At 41.7% G+C, this 9,902-nt stretch overlaps 1 long non-coding RNA gene across 1 annotated transcript; it reads right to left on the reverse strand.

Annotated features, from left to right (window-relative positions):
* Positions 1–234: 234 nt before the first annotated feature.
* On the reverse strand, positions 235–7,573 carry LOC125310860. Its single transcript, XR_007196377.1, has 2 exons — positions 7,287–7,573; positions 235–382 (listed from the first exon to the last, which is right to left on the reverse strand). It is a non-coding gene; the product is annotated as an uncharacterized LOC125310860 (long non-coding RNA).
* Positions 7,574–9,902: the final 2,329 nt, after the last annotated feature.

The following is a 9,902-nucleotide window of genomic DNA, read 5'->3' on the forward strand; positions in this document are numbered from 1 at the left end:
ACATACACACTCACAAACAGGCACGTACACACACACAGACATGCATGCGCACACACACACACACATGCTCACAAGTACACACATACACAAGCATGACATACACGCACTCAGAAGCACGTACATGCACACACATGCGCGCACAGACACACACCTACACACGCACGCACGCACACACACACCTACACACGCACGCACGCACACACACTGTATGAGGAAGCAAGTTAACTCATTAACTTGTGGGGCCACAGATGGCATGTTTAGTTTGTTGAACGGTATCCATAGCGATAAGCATCATTTGGTTCCTCCGGGAGTCAGGGAATTGTGAGTGCAAAAGAATGGGGCTGATGATGGTTCTATTCTCTTTCTGTTTCTATGGAGAAATCTGTAAACACAAGACAAAAACAAAATGTAAGAGGGGAAATTTGCTTGAAACTGTGTGCATGAGGTGTGCAACAGACAGGAGTCTGTGTTCTCTCTGTTTGGGCATGTCAGATGTTATCTTATAGACGGTTTTAACGGTAACAACATAAACAATGGAGGAACGTTCCATGGCCCTAACTTAACTTGTATGTAAACATACAACAACGGAGAGACAACAACGACGACAGAGACAACAACATGTCCAGCCAATACTTCTTAGGTTTACCAACCGAAGAAAAGCGCAGATATGCAGCAAAACTGGCGAATAACTACATACAAATACCTGACCCATTTGATTGTGCCCTGAGACGCCAGTTTTTCTCAAAAGATTTGTCAAAAATACCAGATGTAAGCCAGGTAAATATTTATCAATATCTGGTGGAGAGTGAATGTGTATACTCAAGAGAGTCGTTCAAAGCCTACCGAAGCTTGGACGCATCCAACTATTTCCACTCCGGCAAAGTAAGAAGTGTGTTATCTTATAAAAATGGAGAAATGTGTGTGGTGTACGGAGTAATTAAGTCCAGCCAGACACTAACGAAAGAGTACCAAGCCTGGATTGTCGCTAGGGAGTCTGGAGAAGTGTTGAGTGGGCACTGTACCTGTATGGCAGGGTATGTATGCTAACTAGTTCAAGTCAACACTTTGAGTAGCAGCACCCAATACAAATGGTTCATGTCAGTGGCGGCTGGTGCTAAAAACACTGTAACTGGGTTTTGGCTTAGCAGATATTGCTGTCTTAAGTCTATTTGAAAGCTAGTCCTCGATTACCACCCCTCCTCTCTCTCACACACACACACCAAAAAGCTAACCTGGTTACAGCAGGACCAGTGTAATAATCCCACACAACGGCACAATCAAGAGGCAAACGATGGCATACCTGCTTTAAATGTCAATATCCAAAGAATAGTAAAGCAGGTGGTTAAATATTGAAACCCAGCCAATATAAATAATAGCTCGACGGATTAAAAGTTACCATTCACCAACTAAATAACTGGCTATAGCCGCTAGTAAATAGAAAACACATTAGCCTAGAAGCTACCTGCTACATTGAAAGCTCCACTCAGAAAACGTTACAGTCCGATTTATCTCGTATCACGCAGTTAATCCACTTTGTGAATTGAACAAGTCCAGTTGGTGTGACTCCAAAACGTAGCTGGTAGCGACAATTATGATACGTTTGACTAAAGTTGGATAATTTCCAGTCTATAGAAAGTGGCTTGGCCAGTGAGGACTACTTGAGAACTGAGTAACTATTTGAACTATTAAAATGTACAATCAGAGCCCGTTTAAATGCATGTGTAGCCAGAGAATGTCTAGCCTATCATGTTAGATCACATGTGTGAGATGAAATATCGCGTTGGCTCAACCAGCCGTCACTGCATTTATTATTATGACCGCCAAGAGCTTAAGCGTATAATATAGGTCATATAGGTTTAGTCAATTTTTTTTTTTTTTTTTTTTTTTTCCGCATGCCCAAATTTCCGTCAATGATTCCCGGGACACTGAAAGACCTGGGTACACGAAACTTGGTGGGCATGTAACCCCACATGGATAGCACGGAACCATCGTTTTTTGTTTTGATCTGTAGCCCCCTGCTGGACTGGACCCCGAAAGGAGGGTAGGGCAGACACAGTTTTCTGTGAATATCTCAAAACCATAGGGTTTAGGAGGACCATTCTTTTTTGTATGTTGATCTCAAGGGGCCATGTCAACCCATTCCATAACCACTCATTTCATGTATAGCGCCACCTAGTTAAACACAAAAAGTAAAAATGAGGTGTTGTAATTGAAGGTATCTGTGACCTAACATAGTCAAAACTGCACGAAATTGGAAGTGTAGGATCATTATGACACCCTCTGTATGCACGCCAAGTTTTGTGGAATTCCGTTCATGGGGGGCCACACAATAAATTAATTTATGTTACTATACACCAACTGGCCTGTAGGTGGCGGAGACTGTGAATATCTCGAGAACCGTGGGGCCTAGGAGGTCCACCTTTTTTTTTATGTATGTTGGTCTTAAGGGGGCATGTCAACCCATCCCATTACCACTTATTTCATGTATAGCACCACCTAGTTAAAAATTAAAAAGCAAAAAATTAGGTGTTTTCATCACAATATCTCTGGCTGACAAGGTCAAAACTGCACTAAATTAAAAGTGTAGGATCATTATGACACCCTCCGAATGGTTGCCAAGTTTTGTGTACTTTCGTTCATGGGGGGCCTTACAATAAAATAATTTATGTGTACATTTAGTGACGTACACCAACAAGGATTCCCGGGGCACTGAAAGACCGGGGTACACAAAACTTGGTGGGCATGTACCCCGACATGGATAGCATGGAACCGTCATTTTTCGTTTTGATCTTTAGCCCCCCCGCTGGACTGGACCTCCCGAAAGGAGGGTAGGGCAGACACAGTTCTCTGAATATCTTGAGAACTGTAGGGCATAGGATGACCATTTTTTTCCGTATGTTTGCCTCCAGGGGTCATGTTAACCCATTTCATGTGCACACATGTGCACAAACAGATACACACACACACACACACACATACATTCACAGTAATCATGCATTATGACACATACTCACACAGTAGACATATGTGCGCTTGCATGCACAGGCACATCACGCAGGCACACACAAAGCACACACACACACACACACACACACACACACACTCACACACACACACACCCACACACATAACATAAACATAACACAAACAATCAAGAATTTCTCAGAATTATGAACAGGCAAGATGGAGGTGGGGTTGTATAAAATGAATTTTACATGTGAAATCTATGAACTAATCATGTTTTGGTACTTGTTGTCTAGCAGATACCAGTGAGAATTGAGTGTGGATAATACAATTTAGTGAGACAGTTAGAATCATATAGGCCTTTCAGCGTGATTTCTTTTTGTGGAAAAAATGTGCTGGACTGGGCGGCGGTCATATTTTGTACCGCTCTGCGGTACATCTAGTTTAACATTGAGCTGACTCTCGGGTATAAGAAATTGCATACTGATAAATCATTTTATGAATACTTGACAATAAACTTGAACTTGAATCTTGCAGCAATGGAGAAGTGTAGCCATGTGGCCACAATGTTGGTGACTGTGGAGCAGTGTGTTCAGGATGGACTTCAGAGTGCTCCATCTGTTACATCCAAGCAAGTAGGCTATTTGGTCACGGGCAGGCTTGGAATTTCACCATTTTGGGGGCAAGGCCACTTGGCCTTCAGTTGGGCATATTTGGTGGGGGGCACAAAGGCCACATGTCAGGGCACCAAGGCCAAAGTTAACCATACAGTTTCTGTTTTTTCTTGCTAGTTTATTTTAGAGATAGCCATTATTTCAAATACCATACAGTAGGCTATAAAAATGATTGAAATTGTATTTAGCCTATTCAATAGACCTGCATCACTGTATGAAACATTACAAAAACATGAAACATGACATATTACATAGAACTGTAAATCATCTGATCATCTAATATTTACAGATATCTAGGCTATATTTAACATTTATTTTATATTTGGCCTGTTATGAAATCATGTATTGAACAATTTAAGCACAGCTCAGCTTTAAGAAACTCAAGCTGGTTCTAGAGAGAAACACTAGGAGGCAGAGCATGGAACCACTCTGGCATGATGCACGCAAGCTCCGTATAACAGCAAGCACAGCTGGTAAGGTGCCCCAGCGGGAAAAAACTGACCCAGCTAAGTTTCTTGCTGAGCACCTATACCCAAAGTTCCAGGGAAGTGTGGCCACAAGGTATGGGAAGGGAAGTGAGGAACTTGCCAAGGAGCACATTAGGGAGAGGGGCTGCACAGTATTTGAAAAAGGTTTGGTGGTGTGTGCAGAAGGACAGATGGTGTCAGGCAGAAAGCCCTGATGGTCTAATTGATGACATGCTGTTAGAGATCAAATGTCCTATCACCCTCAGTGGTTGCAGTTCTCTTACTGATGCATTCACAACAAAAGCAAAAAAACAAGACATTACAATGGAAGGAGGGCAGTACATTTTAAACCCAAAAGGTCCCAAAGGCTATTACAGGCAGGTACAGTTAGGGATGCACTGTCTCAAACTGCACACAGCCCGTTTAGTTATCTGGACTCCAGCACAGCACCTGGAGTTGGATGTACCTTATGACGAAGACACCTCAGTCGTGCAAAGGCTACGAACCTTTTACTTTAGACATATGCTGCCAAAACTTGTTGATGAGTATGTGGAAGGGAGACTGAATTTAACCAATAGCTACATCCAAATGGTATTATAAACAGAGCAGTACTGCTGATCTAGAGTGGAAGGGTGTGTTTTTGTTATGCATTCATACTTTAATAAACAGTTATTTTCAATTATAATTATCAATATTTTTGCTTATTGACTTATAATTATCAATATATTTGCATATATATATATATATATATATATATATATATATATATACACACACACACACACATATCTGTAAATAACAGCAATCTGTAATTTACACAACAAAAGTAGGCTAGTTGTTTCTCAACCAGGTTTATTTTGGGACCATTGGCTTTCCCAAATTTGTCAGTGCAGCACACACAATCAATATTTTGTCAATGGTACAAAGAGTGGTATCATTTTTTCGTCTAATCATACTGACTGGCAAAATGTTTTGCAAAATCCTGACATTTTTTTAGTTGGCCTATGTCCCTTTCAACATGGATTCTCAGCCTTGACATTTTCCTTGAGTGTGTGACCTCTAATCCAGAGAGTTGTTTCCGACCTTTTGAGGATGCTGGTATATGAAGGCGTACACATTTGTTGGCAAAATATTCAGGAAAATTGAATCCTCGATCAGCCATCACATGGTCGCCTTGTTCCAAAAGATCAATAAGTCCTGAATGTTTTGTTATTACTTTGTCACTAGCTCAACCACCCAGAATTTGGACAAAAAAGTAATTGCTCCAGTAGGGCTTCACAAGGACCTTCACAGTGTTATGGGACTTGTAATGGGAGTATGTGAGGGCCCGTGTGTGTAGACTAGTTGGCCTCTCTATGAAAATTTCAGTACAGTCGATTTTGCACCTAATTCGCTCAAAACCTGTAGTCTTGAACAGGGTGGGGAGATTGCGCCTGATCTCTTTGGCAGATGGCCACCGAACCAAGCACTGTACCTCCTTAGCCATCACGTCAAGCCAGTCATGAAAGATGTTACTGATGGTGCCACAACTTACTCTAAATCTAAAAGCCAAATCTTGGTGCACCAGGCCAAGGCGCAATTTCATCAACACCACAAGAAACTGATCAGGGGGGCTAAGGATAGATGATGTTGAACTCCATGCTGCTGTTAGGTAGGACAGGAGGGTGAAAAACACAGAGGCACATGGAAGGCCCGTGTAAAAATGGATACGCTTGTCGTCACTAAGAATAAAGTCAGACACATTCCACAACATTTGCTTTGGTGAAGTATTTCGGTGTCCTTCCAATTCCTTCTCAAGCTCAGCTACCTTTTTTTTAAGTTGTGAATTCTCCATTTCTAGCCGCTCAATGTCTCTCATTGACAGTTCTGTTCCTACAGAAATACACCCAGGGTTTACATAACTCTCAAAACATGCTGTTTCAGGGGACTCCAGCTGAATTGATTCTCTACCCTGTCTCCTTTGGTACCTCTGCAGTTTTTGGGTAGGCCTACTATCAGTGATGACGTGTTTGTGGGCACTGATGGTGCTCCTAAACAATACAATGATAGAAACAATTAATTTTGACAATACTGCACCTTGTTGATACTTTTATTGCATAGCCTAATGCTGTTCTGGTTAATATCCTATACTTGGTAAGCAACAGTCAAATTCAGAGGCCACATTTACTGCATTCCAATGCAACAGCGCCATCTTGGGTTACAAAATAGAATGATTCATGACGATGGCATCTAAGTTTTTCCACTGTCCGAAAAGTGCGCTCTTCAATTGAAGCATTTAATCGGTTCTTAAACAGTTGCCACACTTTCTGGAGAATTATAGCCTAAACATATGAGGAATTGTCACTTTGGATAGCTGTAAGCGAGATAAGTAATGCCATTAGGCTACTTCTTTCTTCCGTTTATTTAAAGTAGCACAAGCCATTTGAATGATGGTAGGGTATACTCAACTAAGCTGCAGCCATGCTATGTCTTTCAGGAAATTAGCTGGCTATAGTTAAGGATATAAATCAGGGTTGTAAGGCAACAGTTGCCACTGATATCGGTAATCAAAATTATCCTTATTAAAATATGAATAGAATATTGCACGTCGTAAATAGCTAAGATATAGGATCTGCTAGCTTAGCTAGCCTGTTCTGCTAATTCTGCAAGTTCAACATCAGGCAAGATGTGTTAAGTTAACTGATGAATATATCAACCAAAAACTTCGATATTGTTTGCACCAGAAGTGATCTGTGACGTGGTTTGTGTGAAATAATTTGTAAAGATGATAACATAATTCAATCAAACTGGTATGCAGCATGACCAGTTATCTGCCACTATCTGAAGATATAATGACCTGATTTACCCTACTGTTATAGTTGCTGTAATGTAGAATTAATTTGGGTTACTGATCAATTTAATGATTTTCGTCATGTGACATGCATGCTACGAGGGTGAAAGAAGTAGCCTACTAAAATGATAGGCCTATTGCGTAATTTGTGTTTTACACGGTGCAGATAATTGTTACCAGAATCACGTTCATCATAAATTGTAACAGTGTAGCCTATCAACATTTGGCTACTAACTTACATCGCGGCGTTGGCTATTTAGATCTAGTCACTTTGGGGGATAGGCCTACAACATCAACTTGGGCTTGTTTATGGTCAGCTGTTTGCACGTATGCATCTGAAGAGTTTCTTACCTGACACAAAATGTGTGCTGCATATTCTTGAATTTTTTCCAGGCTTCCATGCCTCTCTTTTTACTGCCGTAATCCAGGCTTTCCTTCTCCTCTCTTCTTTCGGGAATCGGAACATTTTAATCTTGGAAATGGCATTTGTTCCGGACGTGAGGTTGCACCCCACAGCACAGCAACCCGAGCCCAACTTCCTTCTGTTCATTAGGTTTAATTGTATTTTGCTGGTTGTAGGTGCCATTGTTACCAGTGGTACAGTAAAAGATACACAAACCCAATAAAGCGGAAGTTAACTTAGGGCCAGACGCATTGCCGTAGCAACGCCCGAACGTTCCATAAAACCGTCTATACACCTGTGTTTGTGTTTGTATCTGCCTATCTGTGTGTGTGTGTGTGTGTGTGTGTGTGTGTGCGTGCGTATGCATGCGTGTGTATGTACTGTATGTACGTGTGTCTGTGTATGTGTGTGTAAGCCTGTGTGTGTCTGTTTGTAGCCTATGTGTGTCTGTGTATGTGTGTGTATGCCTATGTGTGCTTGTTTGTATGTGTGTCTGTGTATGTGAGTGTATGCCTGTGTGTTTGTGTGTGTGTGTGTGTGTAGGTCCAAACAAATGGAATGGAAAAGTAGGAAAACAAATCTTGTATTTGGACTGATTTATTCAGGTTCAAAGATAACATAGCACGTGACTTTCACATAGACTTTCAGACACACACAGGATATATTTTCAATTGTCCTGGACTCCTGTCTCCTTCTGAACTAATACTTCACAGTCTAAAAAGTGTGTGTGTGTGTGTGTGTGTGTGGGGGGTCTATAAATACAAAGATAGACACTTTATTTACAAGACAGAAGCATACTGTACATCCCTACACATATTATCCAGAGCTTCACAACACACACACACACACACACACACACACACACACACACACCTTAATCAATCCATCTCATTCATACACCCGGTCACTCCCCCTTGCCAGCCAGTGCTGTGAAGTAGCAGGGGAGCGGCCTGTTCCTGCAGACAGCAGCGTAATGAAGTAGCGAGGAGACTGGCAGCAGCTTGATACATGGGCATCATTTACATGAGGTCAACCACCACCCCCCATCAGGAGGCACACGTGTGTGTGTGTGTGAGTGAGATGTACTGGGTAGGTAGAGCTGGGGGTCGGGTTGATCAAGTGAGAGATGGTGTGGTGTGTGTGTGTGTGTGTGTGTGTGTGGTAGGGGGACTACAAAGAGGAAGCGATTGGGGGTTGGGCAACACGTCCTGTAACTGTTGAAATGAAAGATTGCATAGATGGTTTACTAATATAGTAGCACTCACAATCCCCCCCACCAGGCCCGTCGCTAGAAGGCAAGCAAACCAAGCAATTGCTTGGGGCCCCGAGCTGGCCAGGGGCCCCAAGACAACGACTGGTTAAGAATAAAATGCAACGACAAACTGTGAGCCCTTTGATAGTCAATGCAGTAAAGTGCAACGACACTGTTACCCGGCAATACGGGATCCCCCCTCAAGGGGGTCCCTCTCAGTAGTCGCTGACAGCAGCCAGCCAGCCAGGTTCGTGAGCTCTGCTGCCGGGAAAATATAAAACCTCGCAGTCATAATCATAGACATAATATACATTGAATATTATGTCTATGGTCATAATGAAGTGAAGTTATGCGTCCAGAAGCCAGAAAAGAAAGAAGAGAAAGGAAGAGGATGACAAGAAAAAACAAGATAGTGCTAAGTGATAAATTACACTGGATGAAATAGCTCTACTTGTCTTGTACAAATGGTGTAATGTCGCAGCAGGAAGGCTAGCCTAGCAAAAAATGTTTATGTTAACTACCTGCCTGACGGGCCATGCTGCTTGTAACAAACTAGAACAGTTAGCGCAACTTTTTTTTCGAACGGACGGAAGATGGTTACATACTGTAATATGTTTATTAACGGGATAAGGAAGATGCAGATCTGTTCCAGAATCACTGTTTATCATATTTAATGACAACATTGCTATAGCTTTGTAAAAGGTTTTGATGAAAGTGGCATAGCTTCTCTGCTATACTAACTATTCGACCATGATAATCTATTTACCAAATGGGGGTTAGGAAAACCACACAATAAATTCTGTGCATCAAAGCGGACTGGAACATTCATGTCTAGTAGTATTCATGCACACCAGCTGTTTACTGTCTTTAAAGCACTGTGCGTCTGTCTAATTCTCAAACAGCAGAATGCTTAAATGCTATGTTAAGCTACAAGCAGGCCTAGGTCAATGTATACCATTAGCTTGGGATGTTTTTACAGTAAGCATTGGTAGTTGTGAAAGTAGCTGCATCCCTTCTAAATATCAAAATATGGAAATGCTAACATATCTTTTCTTTCTCCCTCAAGGTGCTTTGCTTAAATTTCTCAGCCCTCAGGCTCTTCCTAAGGATACCTCCACTGATGAAGGTAGAGTGAATTTCTCTCACTGATTTATTATTTTCCCAGGTACACTATCAACTTCATCCTCCATTCATGAGGAAGAAGCTGACATTGGATTTTATGGTACGGTGGTGTTTTTGAAAATGTTCAAAACTAATGCACAGTATAAATATGCAACAGCAGTATTTGCACTGTCAACATTTTTTATTTATA

This window comes from Alosa alosa, chromosome 17, assembly GCF_017589495.1.
Source record: "Alosa alosa isolate M-15738 ecotype Scorff River chromosome 17, AALO_Geno_1.1, whole genome shotgun sequence".
Classification (NCBI taxonomy): Eukaryota; Metazoa; Chordata; class Actinopteri; order Clupeiformes; family Clupeidae; genus Alosa; species Alosa alosa.